The following is a 21,079-nucleotide window of genomic DNA, read 5'->3' as shown; positions in this document are numbered from 1 at the left end:
AATAAATAAGTCAACCTGTTGGGCTTACTTTTCAAAGCTGTAGCTTTAAAAGTTTGTTTGTATCACTGGAAAAGCTGGGAAAGCCCATAATATTCTTAAAAAAGTTTTATCACGTTTATTTTCAAACTTTCTATGAAAATGAGCATTTATATGATAAAAATATATATATTCAATTTTTTGTTTGATTGTTTGTTTCTTTAGTTTTTACGTCATACCGATACAGTATACGTTCCAGCTTTACTGGTGGAGGAAGACCTCAGGTGCCCTTCGATCCGTGCATTATTTCAGGCACGAACGGGCATCTGAGTAGAACCACGCTGACCGTATATTTTGTTTTAACCACTAGAAGAGCTGTAATGTCCCTGCTAAATGTCCACTTTATTCGCAAATAAGAGAGACGCTTTATATCGACATATGCAAAACTAATGACAGATTGATAATGAGAAATTCATATGTTTGCTATCAAATGAAAATATTGTAAAATATGAGGCACAAGTTATAAAGGCTATTTATACTTTATACACAAGTATCATAGTCAAACTTTGAATATTAATTAGGATGCGTTTGTTTTGTATGTGTAATATAAGTTATATTGCTGCCACATATTTCAGCTTTTAACACGTTTTAAGACAGTTTGAAATGTTTTTTTATTTATTCATGATCATATTCTAAGTCTCTCATAGCTCTTTTAGAGAGTTTTTTTTTCACGTATTTCTTTTATAACTTTGTTAAAATTTATTAATATATATACAACAGTGAGACTTAAATAAACAAATTGTCTTGTCTTGTTTACATGTTATTGGAGGGTGTATCTCACATTTACCAACAATATCCATATATAATTCTTCCAAAGTTTGTTGTCATGTATGAAAACTATCAGTACAGGTTATTACAGACCTTCCGTTATGGACCAATTCAATTTAGGATGTGCAATTGTTCACAAAAATGTATCTTTTACAGTCTGATATACATCTTTATATTTTTTTGTAACTATATCACTTGTATAAATACCTTTTTATTGCGCATAATGGACTTGACAGCCAATTAACTTAAATAATGATAACTTCCATCAAATAGTCTCTATTCATACATGTATGCTAATAATAATAATAAAGCCTAATATCGCGATAAAATGTTAACGATCATTTCAAAATTTGTGTTTGTGCGTCAATACAGTTATATAACATTTTGAAAACGAAATAAACATTCTTTTTATTGAAGCACATCAAACCTGAATTGATCGTTTGTTGGAGGAATGTAATTGAACCTCAGATAAACAAACGTTCACGATGTTATTATTATAATTTCAGTTACATTTCAGTTTTCATGACTCATTTAGATATTGGAAATACAAAACTAATGTTAGATAGTATCTTCTTATGTATCCTACCTAAAATAACGAAAACCGCTAGGTGTAAGAATTACACTAATCTTAACATAAATCAGTTTTAACATAATTAATTATAGCTATTTACATCGAATTGCCTTGCCGGGTGTCCTTAATTAATTCGACCTCCTGGAGTCAACACAATTTTCTTTTTGCTCCGAAGTAACATTTAATGTCCGTTTAAAGGAATGTAATTACATTAGTTTAAAAATGAATTTAATGTATTTGAACACTTTCTTGAACACAAAAAGTTCAATAAATTAGAACACATGTTGTATCAAACTTGAACTGCGAAAATGTTTATGGTAACGAATCAGGGCCTCCTGTGGAAATATCTATTGAACGAATCTACACAGCCTTGCAGGAACTATTAAAAATTGATTCAAAAGAAATAGAAAACGTTACATACCTGCAACCAGAACACTAACAAGAAATGGTTCAAACATCTTATGCAGTCTGAAAGAAATAAAATCATATACAAATTACGATGTAAGAAGGCAATCTTGTGTTTAAAATCACTATTTTTATATGAACGTACAAGGGTTGTTCACAAAGTTTCAATATGAAACGGTTCAATGTACTTTTTATGTAGACATTGACATTGTGGAGGTGTTTTCCTTTAGGAAAAAGGTCCTTATAACATTTAAATCTCGCGACGAGGCACCTATGTATTTTATTTATATATGACATGAATTTAATTTTATCTGAATTTTAAATCATGATTTGTGACATGTGTATGATATTTTCACTTTATCAGAAGGTAAGCAAGCTGATTTTACAGGAAAAGGAATTCAGCTGCATGATACGAAACTAAAACGTCGACACCAACGGCCCTGCATCGGAATGCACGTGACACCTAGTAACATCGCATGAGTTAAATAATTTAGGGGGACTATTCCAAGTGCTGATGGTTGCGAGCGTTGGTGTTATACTAGTACTGGCAAAGGAAATTTCGTGATGTTAATCACAGACTGCAAGAAAGTGAGCGCAGTGGTGTGGAAGAAACTTGACTCAGACGGGGTGTAATAGCTTATTAACGATGTCTGAAGAAAACAATTAGGAAGAAAAGATTATAAAAGATAAAGATCAGCTTATTAAATCCATTACACAAATATACTTTTAAAATCGAACAGTTGCTCCTAATAGTCGTAGTTAGGGAAGATAGACAGATGAAGTTATATAAGACGTGATTCTCGACGTCAAGGGTCTGTTTGGCCCCTTCTTTATGAGCAAGACGTCAGTGAAATATTATTATATATTTTGTCAGTGAAATATAATTATAGATGAGAGAATGAGACGGTTATAGGGACACAAAACAAGATAAGACACAATGATGTAGAACACATTGGAACCTGTCCGAATTCCTATAGAAGGAAGAACCGAGCAATCAGGTAAAAGCTTTCTCATGAAGTGCAGAGAAATGTTCCTCAAACAACAAGTCACGTAAGGATTATCTTCGATATTCAAACCTGCTAGTTTTAATTTTCATATCTTTTATTTAAGGTATATAATATGTGTTTTTATTATATACTTATAAATGAAATATTGAGAAATATTGATGAAATAAAATGCGTATTTTGCGTACTTTCTTTAAAATTCTGCCAGTACACAAAATTTAAGGGAAAGTCTTTCATATTTTAATGTCAAAAAAGAGAAAAATGTATATAATAAACAGAAAATTCAAGTTTTTTCTATAAATACATGATTTATTTTCATCTTGTGGCATGAAAATTACCATATTTCACTCGTGGCTACCGCCACTCATGAAATATTTATTTTCATACCACTCGATGAAAATAAATCACATATTTATAGAAAAAACTTGAATATCCTCTATATATTTGTTAACAAAAATTTCTATATCTAGAAGATGCATTTGAACCAGCGTGAATGTCGCTAGTATACTATCTGGAGCCCGTCTAGTTAAATTCATGATAGCAACAAATAAAAGTATTTGATTACCGGCCCTTTTATTACGTACCTCAAGTGAATCCAGTATTCTTCTATGTATATATATATATTTGTATTCATAAAATAAATAGTTAGCTACTTGTAACTTTAAAGAAGAATTTAATAACTCGCGCAATAGCTTCCTGTTTGTTAACAACCTGTTTATATAACTAGACTATATAATTGTAAATAAACGTAGATGTTTACAAGCTAATTGTAAACTTTCTATATCAAACCAGAAATTTATAAAAGAATCATGAGACACTTAATTTGAAATACTTTTTTATGTCGTTTTGAATGACTTTTTGTGTATTTGAAGAAACACATTGTATTAAAACGTTATCAACTTTAATCAAGAGTTGCAGCGTGCCCGAGTGGTTAACGCTTCGGACTAGTTATCTAAATATTGCTGGCTTTATGATTTCGGACAGTCAGGAGCAAGCCGTTGTTTCTTTGAGCAAGAAACTTTACATCAATCTAGTACTGGTTCGTTCCAGGAACGAATCGAGGGTGTTTAAAATACGCTTATAGCTTACAACACAATCGAACTAATATAAATTTGTATGAACTAAATTAACTTGATATAACTTATAACTTCTAGTTACCCGCAAAAACTTATTTGCAAGTTTCCTCCCTGTAGCAGTTGTTAAACAAAATGTACAAAAATAATGCATTTATTTAAAAGTGATTTTACAGCCTATAACAAAATTTGACACACAAAAATGTACTAACGAGGTAAACACTCTATCGCACAAAACTATATAACTGAAGCGAAACGATGTATACATATAAAAGGTTGTTTTTTTTTAATTACAATCTTGACGCTTTTATTTCCTTAAAATTTACATTTTATACTCGCAGTAAGTAAGTTTGCAACGAAAATTTGCTCATTTCTGGTTCAAAATTAATATACATCTGTGAATGAACTAGACTTGAAAATAACAAGGTTAGCTTTTAAAAAAGCTAGTAGCGACTCGCTTCGTAATTTTTTTCCAGGGGTGCGTTTAAATGTAAAAATGACAGTTCTGTTAGCTGAAGAGACTTCAGCGAACATCAAAATAAAAGTGACATAAAGTTATGGAAGCCAGTTTCACTCAGTTTAACAAAGAGGAATATGAGTATATATGAAGATGCATGTAAACAGATAGAATGAAGTCCCTATGTCTCTGCACATTTACTATATGGCCTTTTGACCTTGACCAAATAAATGTTAGATAGGTAGAATTCATAAAGATGTCTCTTTATACGAAGTTAAGTTGTAATATGATATCTAGTATTGGAATGAGTGACAGACACAAGTCCTAAAGTAAACACAAGTTGTCAATTAATTCAGCCAGAAAAGCCGGGATCCTATTAAAAATATAGGGATCCCGGGAATTACAGTCAGTCAGTTTAAGTTTATTTATACTCGGCGCCGGTATAACCATCTGTCCGAGAATATAGCATCCTTGCCGGTCCACTAAGGTAGTCACATCGGGGACGTCTTTGTCAAGCTGAATCTTCCTGTAGCCTATTCTTCGTTCGTTGGTGGTAGAGGAGTACGACAATACTGGCCAGGCATCAAGTTCCATACTGACGATAACAAAAACGGCTCTCATTAGCGCCAACCCTCCAGAGTTTGTCACGACAGGTCAACCAATCACCTCTGGTACTTAAGATGACTTGACCTTGACCTGCCGTGTGCCTTCTCCGCGACGTGCACGCCTCTGGAGGGATTTGGAGAAGTCCCGGGAATTAACCAGTCTTAGATGCTTTTCAGATACGCCGGGATCCTATTAAAACATATAGGGATCCCGGGAATTGACCAGTTCAAGAATATAGTTTTCAGAAAAGCCGGGATCGTATTAAAGTATAAATAGATCCAAGGAATTGGCCAGTTCAAGAATATAGTTTTCAGAAAAGCTGGGATCGCATTAAAACATAAAGGGATCCCGGGATTTGACCAATTCAAGAATGTAGTCTTTGATTTTTCCAATTAATTAGGCATATAATTATAAGTATTGTGATTTTTAAGTTTGTTGATAAATAGCTCTAAATATATTTATATCCAAAGTTTAATTAATTTAACGTTCATTACATACAATAAAAAAACTTAACGTTTAATGGCCTTTCATTACGACAATAATCAACTCAAATATAGTTTATAAGTTTTTCCTCTATATCTTATACGATCCCGGATCCCGGCCAGTCCGAGCGTCCCGGATCCCGGCCAGTAAATATATACACTAAATACCGGAAAGGATAAAATGACCGGAAAAAAGGAAAAAGAAAAAAATGCACAGAACCTGGTGTACTCTTATGTTAATTACTAGTAGTAACCAAACGAAAACTTACTACAGAGGAAACAGGTTAAATCGCTAAATCAAAAGTCAGTGTAAATATGATTTATTGAAAAGAATTCATGAAAACAAACATTTTTAATCATCATAATATCTTTGCGCTCAAAACAATACTTGCTGCTTTTTAAATATGGCGTGAAAATTGAAGGTTTTTTGACGATATGTTAGATTAAATTTGATTGGCTAAATAATTTTGGATCCTAGCCCTGATAGATAATTTTTTATAGAAAGCTGGAAGCCAAGCTTCGATTAAATTTTTGGATAGATTCGGAGTTTTAGGTTGTTTCTCAGTAAAATCCTAACGTAATACCGGCTCGCCGTGGCGAGCCGGCATTAAATGCAATAAGTTTGTCGATATATTTCATATATTTGTAAGTTAATTAAATAAGTAACACATATTTATGAAAGAAAGATTTTAAAGCGCAAAAAATAACAAAAACAATTTGATTTATCTATAAAAAAATGAAAACAATTTCATTGCTTTTGGGCAAATGTTGGTAATATTTTCCTCTGATGGTTAAGAAACATTCAAATAAGTCACTGCATGCAATGCAATAGTGTACTAGTGCAGATTATAAATAATATATAGATTCTAAGGGTGCGAGGGGTATGAACTATATCGTACATTCCGAATACAAAAAAATAGAATTATACAAATATTTTTAACTATTCTTAAAGTCAAATCTGTTTAAAAAATGTTGTTTTTTTTCTCCTTTTTATAATATATAAAGCTTTATTTATTTATTTTTTTATTTTATTTTTTTATATTTCGTATGTTTTGTTTTTGTTTCTTGCTATAGTTTCCAAACAGACACGATTTTGCGACGTTTATTATTTGCTTCTTTGGCGATTTGCCAATAAGTACAATTATAGTGACTGAATATTGTAAAGAAGTCAAAATACCATTTGTATTACACACACCTACCTTTATGACAAATTATTTCACAACCAGGGCTATTTTCTTCTTTTTTTCTTCTTTTTTTTATATGATAATTTTTTGAATTATTTACCATAAGCGTTTCCCATCAGTTAGGGTCAAATGTAAAAAAGAATGTTTGATGTATTCAAATTAGGAAAGCCCTCTCTAAGCACTTCAGTGAAACAGTAACACTTTACAAGCGTGTCATGTGTTAAGGTGCCTTAGAAGTAAATATCAAATTATCACAATTCAAACATGAACTTACCTGGCTTTTTGTTGAAGAGTTCGGTCCATGCAAACAAATATTATTTATACATTTAATGGTCTAAAGAAGTCCCAGTGCTTAACACTATCAATACAAAACATATATATGTTTTTTATTCAATATTCTATTATATTCAAATGGTTTAAAGTTTTTTTTGGATATTATCTTGAGGTGAAAGAGAATTTTGACCTATTACTTTTAACATTTTGAACAATGACAATCACTTTTTTTAGTGAAATTGTACCGTATTCGTTTGATTATATCTTTGCAAACTGTTGAATATATCTGAGATTTCTGCATGTTACTTCATGGTACCATATTGAACATTCAAATCATTTGAATATATCGCATTTAAAACGGCTGACAATATACGTACAAGGTTTATATCATTTATAAAACAAGGTATTTAAATACATTTGTATGTTACAGTGAAAATATCAATTATCTTTTTCAGGGCTATTTTATATCATTTATAAAAGCATGGCAATTTGAACATAAACATCAGCTTATAATAGATATATAAAAATAACGCCCACTTACTAAAACACATAATGCTATTCTTTCAATTGTTAACATATATTAGTTCGAAACGTAATTATTTAATATAAGTGCTCATTTATTTGGAAGCATAGTTGGTTACATGAAAGGTTTCGAGTTTTATTTCCCATTTAACGGCATTAAAATTGTATTTAGTTTTGAACATTAATATAACTTTCATGCACGTTTAAGGTAGGAAAATGGTTTGTCTGTTGTGATTTTTTTTGCTTAATATATCTTAAAGCAGCATGTCTTCAGATTTATACTTATTTTCTTTAAAAAAAATGAAAATGTATTTAAAAGTAAAACTTGTGAAGTGAACAAAGATCGTAATTTACAAATTGCAAACAGCATGTTCAATCGAAATAAATTACCCAAAAAATGTGTCACACAACAGCAATGTGGTGCTCACGCAACAGTAATGTGGTGGTAAATACTAAACAAAATCAGTCATTGTTCGAACAAACATGTAAATACTTGAATTTTGAATCTTTTTACTTTTCTTAAAATCTTTTTCTACAAGCAGCTTTAATTCAAGTTACAACTTTGTAGCCAGTATGGCACATGGCATGGAAATAAATGTGATGTATTTAGATAAGGTTGGTGATAACTGAGCAAATACCTTTTACGTGATGAACATGGCCGGCCATGACTCAGTGTCACCGTAAACAAATGTCATCTGATAACCCACCAAGATATCTATGATGCGATTTGTTGATATTGTTTTTCATATTTTACTTAGATTACCCATGCAACAGTGAACCAATTATAACATAAACTGGTTACGGACAGCAGCACTCAGTCCACTTGTTTAATTTGATTCTCTATTTCTAACCACAATTATTGTGAAAAAAATATTTTAAAGACTTTGCATCAGATTTTAAACATCAGATAAATAGGAAAGAACCCTGCCTGTGTAATTCTAAGGAACTTGTTACTATCATAAAATGCGTAAATGGACGCATGTTAACTTTTTGAGTTGTCATTGTTTTACTACATGTATCAATGTCGACAATAGCAAAAAAATAATTATCTTGGAAACAAAGAATAAGGTGCATCATCCCAATTATGTGACCTTTCCACATGCATGTATCAAATTATTTTTTTTTCTATAAATTCGATAAAACAGGATGCAGGCAGTTTATTTCCAACTTACAAAAAAATTATTGTTTACTTTTTCCGCTACCAAAACAAACTATTTTTATTAAAAAGGATAGAAAATGGCATTAACAATCTTCAGTCCTATGGTCCTCTATCCTAAAAACCAAGAAAGGATCATTATCCAATCTAATGTACTGTTTTATGTTTTCGAAGGATTCAGATTTTCGGCCGAAAGGAATGATGGAAGGACGGATTAATGTAAACCTTATTCTCCTCCGAGGAAACCGAGAGGGGGATACATCTCACTATCGATAAGGGGCCAATTGTTTCAAGACGGAAAAAGTCAAAATAGAAGTTGACTTAATCTAAGATTTCATATACTTAATTACATTGTTAAAATACTTAATCGTAGTTATTTATTAATTATTACTATCAATCGTTAAAGTGATGGTTGGATTTTCTTCTTTTTTATGCTTTTTTTGTTCTGCTTTTATTTATTCTGACTGCTGCCGGAACTTTTTAAGGCTTTATGTACATGTTTATTTATTTCGCATAACCACATGTTGTATTTCATTACCTTGAGTTTAAATAAAGTTTTCTGTCTGTCCATCTGTCCGTTATAATTTGCAAGCAGTATAACTGACTGGATTGTGTGCTCGCTTTAGTTATAAATTAAAACGTCTTGGACCTTTGACCCAGCCGGGTAGGTTCCGGATTATAACGAAATGCTTCATCATGTTTATTTAGGACCTTTTCCATTTGATACCTTACGTGTTAGTTAAAAAATTATATCCTTGAGGCATTGTATATAGTTGATTATCAGATACATAGTGTCAAATTTGACACTGAAACTTCTAATATATCATAACAAAATATGTGTTAAAAACATGTTTTCAAACTGTAAGATTATTTCAACCATGTTTTGTGAAGCTATCTGTCATATGATTTTTTTTTTGATGTTGTCCTGCATTGATTGAATTCATCTATTATGGTTACGTACTTAACAGAATAATAATCAAACGGTTACTTTATAAACACATGTTTACATAAATGCTTACAACCGAAACAACAAGTACTTAAAACTGGTATACTGATAAATGATAGTTTTATATACATGTATTTGATTAAAATGCAATTAACAAATTAAGTAAAATAATTATTCATTTCAACTAAAATATAATAAAAGCAAGAGAAATAATTTCACTAGGATAGCACCACATATTTTCATTTAATTCTTCCAATTTTGTATTTTAACAGGAAATCTATGTCATATCAAATAGCTAAGGTTGCGAAAAAAAAGATAGAAGGCTGAAATATATTTGAATTATACCCAGAAGAAGTGAAAAATATTAAAACGTTTACTTATCGTTTATAATTAAATATACATTTTTCTTTCTTTTTCTTTATAAATCTTTATTTTATTATTATTATTATTATTATTATTATTATTATTGTTATTATTATTTTTATTATTAGTATACCAATAAAAAGAGAGAGTTTGAGTATGAAATAGAAGAGAATTAAACAAACAAAAACGAAAAGAAAAAAAAAAGAAACAAGGAAGGGAAGTATTCAATGAACGCAAAACATAAAAACATATTTACGTTTTAAAAGGTAAAAACATTTTATTAAAGTCAGTAACCAGTTGGTAAATATAAGTATATACACACACCCGAGACATATATTTGTCAGAATTAATTCATGCATTTAATGAGGATTTTAAGACATATATGGTATGTAGTGTAAGTCATACGATTTTAACATAATGATTAAAAGAAATGTGATCACAAAGTCGTCATTAAAATAGAGAGACAATATATAAAAAATACAACCTATATTTGGTTTATCATAACAATTGAGATTGAGATGTCTAGTTTATCCCATAAGAATAACGCCAAGGACATAAATTAACTTTTTTACAAGTTTACAAGTTTTGTTGACCTTTTTTTGACGAAATCACTTGACTTATTTCAATGTCACGCCTTATTACGCCTCATATTTATGAAACACGGATTTCATTTCTCTTTTCAATAAGCAAAAACTATCAATGATAAAATATATATGTAATGCTTTCTAATATGTTTAAAAAATGATTGACGTCACAATTGATATTTTTAGAAACGTCTTTAATTAATTAATTAATTAAAAATATTTATTTATCTATTTATTTATTTTGATCAATACATTGTTATTATTGTTCAGGCAACTGTCATGACAAACCCATGTTACTATATTAGAATATTTTTGCTCTGTACCTAAGAAATAGCGGGCATTTTTTTTTTTTTGGTTTATTAATTCCAAACCCCGTGTAAAGGCATCGACATTCAAAGATAGCCAAAAGATAGAATTCCCGCTTAATGTCCAAGCAGATCGGATTCGGCATATTCCCGCCATTTTTGGGGCAAATATAAAACTACTGCATTGATCAAGCGATACGGAGATTGAAAATATATAAAGCTTGATAACAAAAATGAAAGGTTATCATTTCTTAACAAACATTTTTCAAAAGCTTGTTTACAATAAATAAAGCTTGCATAAGTCAAGTCAATAAATTGTAAGTAAACATATAAACACACCCGTGACATAAATTTGTCAGATGATGATTTGAAGGCTGACGCTGTAGTGTCATACAGATTTAATAATATAAAAAAAAATAGAATGACAAAAAAAATTGAAAGATAACATAAAATACGACTACACCCAGATTATCATTACAATTGAGACTGTGTTTATTTCATCCATTAAAAATCATGCACGGAAACAGTACTGTTGAACAACTATTTACAAGTTTTGTTGACCTGTCTTTCTGAATAAAACATTTATCTTATTTAAATAGCTTACGTACATATATTTTAAAGAAATCAAGATTTCATTAGTCAAAGCATTCAATGTCAAGATATATGTGTAATGTTGTAATGTTGTAATATGCATTTAAAAACAGGCTTATGTCACAATAGCTATTTTAGAGAGACTTTGATTGATTCATTGATTCATTGATTGATTGATTGATTGATTGATTGATTGATTGATTGATTGATTGATTGATTGATTGATTGATTGATTGATTTATTTATTTATTGTATCAATGCATCTATATTTTATTTTGTTTGAATCAATTGAATATTGTTTTTATAGTAATGCAAGGTGAATTTTACTTTTGCCTTATTTTGTTCATGAAACAGTTATGACAACCGAAAAATATTGTCTGATATTTTGTCAATCCATCCCATGAAATGTCATACTTTTTCATTGCTTGATTCTTGTTTCTGTTCGACATCCGCAAAAAGACTTTTCAGGTTCACTTGTCATATTAACTACATTTTCATGCTAACTTCTTAGCCTGTTGATTTTTACAGACGGAGATGTTTAATTTAAATACGTATTGATTGATGAAGCTTAAAATGACTTATCACCAAAGGTCCATAACCTATCTATGAACTTTGACATTGACGATCATAAGTACGATTGATAAGGTTTGCTTGTTTCAATAGAAATTAACAGTGACCTCTAAATGGCTTTATTCAGGACTCTACGGATTAATGGTTTGTTATGGTCCATGCATAATAAAACCCATATCAAAAGATCTTTTTAACAAATTTTGCTGCCCGTAGATCTTTAGACCTACTCCTTTATCCGGGGTTTTAATATAATTATTAGATTAATTGAATGAAATAACAATATCAAGATCTTTGGTAAATTGTAAATTTTTTATGTTACGTAGCATGATTTAGGGTATTATATAAAAATATGAAATTGGAAAAATAGCGTATTTTTTATCTGTTGTGTCTATTGACGTATTTTTAATATATAGTCATATTTGGAGAATGTACTAATGAAACATCTATAGAAATATAGGTTGTTTTTGTGTTTTCTTTGTTTTGTATATAATATATAACTATTGTTAAAAAGAGACCATTAAAATTTGCTATGTACTATGAACTACGTACTGAAGTCGCATGTGTCATCTCAGCAACTTAGAAATCGTGTCTGTCTTCGATGCAGAAGCATCTATTATTCATTAATAAGAGAACTCCGCTCTAGTGGTTTCCAATAATTTTGCAATAAATATGCTCAATATATACCAACCCTGTGTATGTCAGCGTTACTTTCGAAACAGCAACATTTTCGATTTTGCCAATTTCGGCGTTCTGTAAGGGCGTTCTATAAGGGTTCGTTTTTCCATTTCTTTCTATTCAAACGTGTCGGTATTTATATTTCAATAATTAAAGTCTGATTGTAAACCGTCCTTTTTCATATCCAACAGCGGTTGTAAAATTTGAGTAGATGCCTAATGAATGATCAAGGGATCCGTCGGTTAATCCAGTCATTTCTAATCAAGTCACGCCCACTTCATTTTATGTAACATCAGTACCATTTAGTCAAGGAATTGGAATGGAACAAGGTTTATATAAAATCACAGTTTTCCTCACATCTACATTAGATTAGATGAGTTTTAAGTACGAAGACTTTATGTTGAGAGACCACTAAGGATACTGTTCCATATCAACATTGACAGACACGACTCTACGTCATACTTTATCATAAAAAGAAAAAGGCTAATGTGCTTCGTTAAAACTTTTGTGCCCAACTATAGGGGGTGGCATTTATATCTGCCCTTGGTTGTCCGTCCGATTTCATGTTTGCCTTATTTAGCGCAAAAAGTATTTGTTTTCAATATTAAAGGGAGACATAGGCAAAATTTTCATTTCTCTGTTTTGTATTTTTCATTCATTATTCTGTAAATGTCCCCAAAGTAAATACACTAGACAGTTACATGAACATATCTTTTCTCATTATAATGTATTAAATGATGGTTTTCTAACCTGACCCGCGTGGGTCAGGTTAGAGCGTTAAGATTTCACAATAGTTGCCACAGTGAACTTTTGAAACGTTAAAATCATGTCAAATGAATGACTTAGACTTATTTCAATCATACAATATCCACAATATATGTTATTGTACGTTCAAGGGTTTGTTTAAGTCAATAAACTTGTTTTAAAACTACTCGGTGATTCTGTCAGCCTCTAAATTTCGTTCAACACATAAAGATATATTAAAGGAACTCCACTGAGGTTTATACGCCTAAAAACATAAAATTTTAATTTTTCACATACATAAACATGAGCGCTTAAAACAGAAATATAAATAAAATATAACCAAGAAATATACAAGAAATACATTGAAAATCATATGTTTGTGCTATTCTCAGTCCGATTTGAGAGAAAAGCATTTAAACGCTTTTCAATTTTGGGTCATTTTTACTATTATACTAATTATTCTTGAAAAACGGAGGGAGCAAATGATCTGAAATTTTGGTCATACGTTATTAGTATTGATCTACATCAAATGGAGTAATAATCTTAAAAAATTATTTCTAGTCCCGTCATGTCAAAAAAACTCAGTGGAGTCCCTTTAACACTTCTAACCCAAAATATATAAAAATTAATACAGAAATTCATGCTAGGATTTTAGAAAATGTCATTTTAGCGTGATTTGAGTTCATAAGATCATTTTCGTATTTTTGTCATAAATTTACCCGAGTATCCCTTTAATGACACATAAATAAACTTCAAAATAACAAAACGAAACAAAGCAAGTAACATAGAAAGAAACAACGTAATAACATGTTGTGAATAGTGCTACATTTACATATTTTGCAACGTCTTATTTATTATCATGACACCAACTACATGGAGCGCTATTTTCACTTGTTTCCATGTATAATACATTCAAACTTATTAACGTATGTACACAAACTGAAGAATGATAAGTGTGCCATTATTACGTATGTCTTATTCATGAAATAACGTAAAGAAAAACCCACTATATCATACCAGATAATAGAAAATAAAAGAAGTTGAAATAACAGAGCATACCCATGTCTGATAAAATAGAACATATTCCATCTTTCAGCACTTAGATGAACAATCTTCTAATATGTCATAAATAGAAGACAAACAATTCTTTGATGCATAAATATTAATGTGATTTCGGAATAAAGATAAATTCGTGATATTATATAAACATCATTAAGATGGTGGCATATTTTCGTCTGAGAAGGCGTAACTTCTATATTGTGATTTATTCGACCGGCATTCCAATATTCCTATCCTGCAAACAAGGGAACGCCCAGTTTCGTGACTATGACATTAATATACGAATCTTAGTTTTACACTTTTCGATACACGTTTGTTCTGTAAACAACATTAAATCACTAACGAGCTTGGATTTACGTTTATACAGTCCGTCACAGCTCGTATGCAGTTTTATAAGTAACCTCAAGGTAACTATAGCCTGACTATAGTTATAACTAAATATTAATTGAAATGATGAACACTTTTATCATTAACGATGTTGTAAAATAAAATCCTAATAAGCCTTTTTTACTATAACAACATAGAACCTTAGAACACTTTTGTCATTGAAAGTAGTACTAAACACCTGGAGAATCATACGCTTAATACGTGTATATGGGTGCCTGCACTTAAATGCCGTCAGCCACCACTACTGTTTGGAGAAAAGCAATTTCCCGTATTTATCATTACTTATATCAATATAGCATTTTTTATTCGGAAGTAAGCTGTACTTAATACATTGATATTGATGGTGGTGTTCATTTGAAACATCATAAGCCTCTCTATTATTACTACTAGTTATAAAACAATTACTTTTACTACTAGTTCTACTAATATAGTATTATAACTACTACCACCACTATCACTATTACCTCCATAACTAGCATTGTTAACGCCCTATCATGACTACTTCCACTACTACTTTTCATCTAACGCTAGTTCTACCTCTATTTCTGTCACCACTACAATCATTATCAAGGCTACAAGTAATATGTATACTTAAACCATACAACCATATTTCCGTAACATTCATTTCCATCCTTTTCTGTTTTTTTTTATAAGTCTATCATTAGACTCTATAATTGTGAAAATATAGTATTGCAATATTATATAAATTGTTACTCTCTCTTTAAAATGGCTTACGTTAAAAAGATAAAAAGATAAAATAGAAACGTAATAATTAATTGTATAATAGACAGTCTTTGGATGAAAACAAAACAAAGCACAATATTACGTATCAAGTCTTAACTCAGTCAATTTATTTTATATTCCTAATACGGGTTTACATTAAATTTAGATATCATGACAGAATATAGAAAAAGCCTGAAAAAATAAATAGATTTAAAACAATTAGCAACTATCAATGAAAGCAGGTAAACTAATGTATATCAGAACATTTTGAATGACAATTAAGTTTTCTTTCAATTCGTAGGGTTTTCCATTAGCCGTTCACGCTTATCAACATTACCTTACAAATCATGTTTGACTACTTTTTTGTCAATGGTAAAACGTCAATTAACTAACAAAGGAGATTTGTGAATGTTGAATTTTGTAAATAGATCTTTCAATATCTTCTTTTAAGATGACAAACATGTTGGAAATAATTGATGAGGCATATTGACACCACTTAAATTTTAAATGGCACGCGGTCACCTTTTATCAAAGTTTGTAACATGAGGTTTAAATAAAAATTTATAGAGGTATATAGCTCTAAGATAACAATATAAAAACCTCAGATAAACGAGTATCAAATTCAACTCGTTGACTTATCAGATGAACTATCCTGATCGAATTGTATTTTGTAATTGTATATCAAAGTTGATACGTATGGTGATTTTTAGCATTACGCCAATTAATATTACACAATAAGAACAGTTTTTATGCAAAGTATTATGGTTATTGTATAAATTTATTTAATAGTCCGATAAACATATCTTATTGCATGTTTGTTTGTACTTATGTACTTACAATACCAAAACTGCAAAAATTTATACGATAAATTTCTACAAAGTGTATGTATTTAAAAAAATATAGAAACTTTAAAAAAGGTAAATGCAAATATACTTGAAAAAAGATCAGATATATCCGGACATTACTACACTTAAACTTAAAAACTCATTTGTGTCAAAAGATCAAATTTTGATTTTAAATAAAGTCTGAAGCCACCGGTGCCAATGATTTTTACCGTCCCGTCTAACATTTAGATAGAAAGCTTATAATGTCATTTAGATCAAAATGTCTGTTTTAACCAAGATAGACGGTAAAATATATGTGGTGAATTACACAACATTATTTGAAAAGGGACAGCTAGTTTATCGACAAAAAATCAATTCAGCTGCATACGATCAACATTGAATGTTTTTAATTATATGAAAAAACTGTTAAATTTTACCTTATGAAAACCGATATATTCCGTCAGCATGCGTGCACACTAATATAAAGTTTAAGTACATCTGACTAGATTTAGTTTTTGTCTTATGCAAATTTGAAAATTAAATTGAATTATAAATTTGACATTTCGATGAATAACATTCAGATCGTTAAGAAAAAAAAAACAGAGTAATTTACTTCAACTTTATAAAAAGTACATTATTTATTAGAAATGCGCGGGTAATACTGTATACCAGCAGTTTGATTCATGGATTCGATGCATACAATTTGCATTCGCTCGGAATTATGACAAAAAAATCAAAAACTCTGATAAGTAATATTAAAACAAGTAAATAAAACATTGTCTTTATTATGAAGCAAGTGATTAAAATGAAAAACACAAGGAAGACAAAAAAATAATTATCATACTATTTCTTGTGAAACCATACTTGCTGATTCAATTTTTGAGTTAATGTTTCTAATTTGAATCTTTATGTAACAAACATGAATGACTTATCTAAAAGCTTGACCATCTCTAAAATCATGCTAAAATCCTAAGAAAAAATGAATTGAAAGTGTAAATACAAAAGCACGGATATAAGCTATACGCGTAATTATGTTATAAGGTATGTTAAAATCGTTTGCTACACTCACAAAACGTGTCAAGTTTTCTATTCAATTTACTGAATGCCTTATTGCACAATATGGCATTTATTTCACCAATAAACAGTTAGGATTATCAGTTTGTTTGCACGATGCTCTGCAGTTACTGTACATAATAAACTTATTCAGCCTTCAAAAATATATTATTTTTTTCTTATCCTAATTGTGTTTTGTGTAAAAGATTTCTTACGATTATTTTCTACCGATACATAAATACATTTTAAACTTAAGAATGAATCAAACTGTGCAAATTGTTCTTAATTGAACAAAGTGACAACATTTTAAGTGCAATGTTAGCATTTAAGAAGTGGCAGGCAAACAATAACGATTTTTTTATCATTTCTTAAAATAGTTTTAAACGAATAAAGCGTGCACTAAAGGTCATTTAAAACGTGTTATTAAATTAATTGAAATATATTTACTTAACAATCTTTTAAAAAAAAATTAAGATACAAAGCTAAAAAGAAAAAGCCAGCTTTTATTTAAAAAAATGATATTTTGACGTAGGCGAAAAATAACTAAGAGAGATACTCGTAGAGCGAGAATGATAAGTGTGCCATTATTACGTATGTCTTATTCATGAAATAACGTACAGAAAAACCCACTATATCATACCAGATAATAGAAAATAAAAGAAGTTGAAATAACAGAGCATACCTATGTCTGATAAAATAGAAAATATTCCATCTTCCAGCACTTAGATGAACAATCTTCTAATGTCATAAATAGAAGACAAACAATTCTTTGATGCATAAATATTAATGTGATTTCGGAATAAAGATAAATTCGTGATATTATATAAACATCATTAAGATGGTGGCATATTTTCGTCTGAGAAGGCGTAACTTCTATATTGCGATTTATTCGACCGGCATTCCAATATTTTAATACTGCAAACAAGGGAACGCCCAGTTTCGTGACTATGACATTAATATACGAATCTTAGTTTTACACTTTTCGATACACGTTTGTTCTGTTAACAACATTAAATCACTAACGAGCTTGGATTTACGTTTTTACAGTCTGTCACAGCTGGTATGCAGTTTTATAAGTAACCTCAAGGTAACTATAGCCTGGCTATAATTATAACTAGATATTAATTGAAATGATGAACACTTTTGTCATTTACCATGTTGTTAAATTAAAACCTAATAAACCTTTTTTACTATAACAACATAGAATCTTAAAACACTTTTGTCATTGAAAGTAGTACTAAGCACCTGGAGAATCATACACTTAATACGTGTATATGGGTGCCTGCACTTAAATGCCGTCAGCCACCACTACTGTTTGGAGAAAAGCAATTTCCCGTATTCATAATTACTTATATCAATATAGCATTTTTTATTCGAAGGGAAGCTGTACTTAATACATTGATGTTGATGGCGGTGTTCATTTGAAACATCATAAGGCTCTCTATTAGTACTACTAGTTATACTACTATTTCTTTTACTACTAGTTCTACTAATATAGTATTATAACTACTACCACCACTATCACTATTACCTCCATAACTAGCATTATTGCAAATGCTAACGCCCTATCACAACTACTACCACTACTTCTTTTTAATCTACCGCTACTTCTACTTCTACTTCCGCCACCACTACAATCATTACCAAGGCTACAAGTAATACTAATACTTAAACCATACAACCATATTTCCGTAACATTCATTTTCATCTTTAGACACATGCTAGGTCTATGTCTTTTAATAAGTCTATCAACAAACTCTATAATTGTGAAAATATATTATTGCAATATTATAAAAATTGTTACTCTTTCTCTTTAAAACAGCTTACGTAAAAAAGATAAAAAGATAAAATAGAAACGTAATAATTAATTGTATAATAGACAGTCTTTGATTAGATGAAAACAAAACAAAAGCACAATATTACGTATCAAGTCTTAACACAGTCAATTTATTTTATATTCCTAATACGGGTACATTAAATTTAAACTATCATGATAGAAAATAGAATTTGCCTGAACAAATAAATAGATTTAAAACAATTAGCAATTATCAATAAAAGCAGGTAAACAAAGGTATATCAGAAGATTTTAAATTACAATGTAGTTTTCTTTCAATTCGTAGCGTTTTCCATTAACCGTTCACGCTTATCACTATTGCCTTGCAAATCATGTTTGACTACTTTTTTTTCAATGGTAAAAACAGTCAATTAACTAACAAAGGGAGATTTGTGAAAGTTGAATTTTGTAAATAGATCTTTAAATATTTTCTTTAAAGATGACTTTCATGCAGGAAATAATTGATGGGACATATTGTCACCACTTAAATTGTAAATGGCACGCGATCACCTTTTATAAAATTGAATACAGTACGGTTTGTACTATGGGGTTTAAATGAAAATTTATAGAGGTATACAGCTATAAGATAACCATATTAAAGCCTCAAATAAACGAGTATCAAATTCAACTCGTTGACTTATCAGATGAACTATCCTGATCGAATTGTATTTTGTAATTGTATATTAAAGTTGATACTTATGGTGATTTTTAGCATTACGCCAATTAATATTACACAATAAGAACAGTTTTTATGCAAAAGTATTATGGTTATTGTATAAATCTATTTAATAGCCCAAAACATATCTTATTGCATGTTTGTTTGTACTTATGTACTTACAATACCAAAACTGCACAAATTTATACGATAAAGTCTAACATTTCTACAAAGGGTATGTATCCAAAAACAAAATATAGAAACTTTGAAAACGTAAATGCAAATATACTTGAAAAAAGATCAGATATTTCCGGACATTACTACACTTATACTTAAAAACTCATTTGTGTCAAAAGATCGAATTTTGATTTTAAATAAAGGCTGAAGACACCGGTGACAATGATTTTTACCGTCCCGTCAAACATTTAGATAGAAAGCTTATAATGTCATGTAAATCAAAATGTCTGTTTTACAAAAGATAGACGGTAAAATGTATGTGGTGAATTACACAACATTATTTGAAAAGGGACAGCTAGTTTATCGACAAAAAATCAATTCAGCTGCATACGATCAACATTGAATGTTTTTAATTATATGAAAAAAACTGTTAAACTTTACCTTATCAATACCGATATATTCCGTAAGCATGCGTGCACACTAATATAAAGTTTATGTACATCTGACTAGATTTAGTTTTTGTCTTATGCAAATTTGAAAATTAAATTGAATTTTAAATTTGACATTTTGATGAATAATATTCAGATAGTTAAGAAAAAAATTTACTTCAACTTTACAAAAAGTACGTTATTTATTAGAAATGCACGGGTAATACTGTATACCAGCAGTTTGATTCGTGGATTCGATGCATACAATTTGCATTTGCTCGGAATTATGGCAAAAAATCAAAAACTCAGATAAGTAATATTAAAACATAGCAAGTAAATAAAACATTGTCTTTATTATGAAGCAAGTGATTAACAAGAAAAATACTAGGAAGACAAAACACAATTATCATACTATTCCTTGTGAAACCATACTTGCTGATTAAATATTAGAGTTCATGTTCCTAATTTGAATCTTTATGTTACAAACGTGAATGACTTATCTAAAAGCTTGACCATCTCTAAAATCATGCTAAAAATTCTAAGAAAAAAATGAATTAAAAGTGTAAATACAAAAGCACGGATATAAGCTATCGCGTAATTATGTTATAAGGTCTGTTAAAATCG

The 21,079-nt window shown here is 29.9% G+C and overlaps 1 protein-coding gene across 1 annotated transcript in view; it reads right to left on the bottom strand.

Annotated features, from left to right (window-relative positions):
- The window catches only part of LOC132738632 (uncharacterized), a 45,752-nt gene that overhangs the window by 11,416 nt on the left and 13,257 nt on the right, over window positions 1-21,079 (bottom strand). The gene's annotated exons all lie outside the window — the stretch shown is intronic.

The sequence above is a fragment of the Ruditapes philippinarum genome, unplaced genomic scaffold, assembly GCF_026571515.1.
Source record: "Ruditapes philippinarum isolate M1 unplaced genomic scaffold, ASM2657151v2 ctg338_1_1_1_1, whole genome shotgun sequence".
Lineage (NCBI taxonomy): Eukaryota > Metazoa > Mollusca > Bivalvia > Venerida > Veneridae > Ruditapes > Ruditapes philippinarum.
Note: the sequence above shows the minus strand (reverse complement) of the source record. Positions and strands in the feature narration are given on the sequence as shown.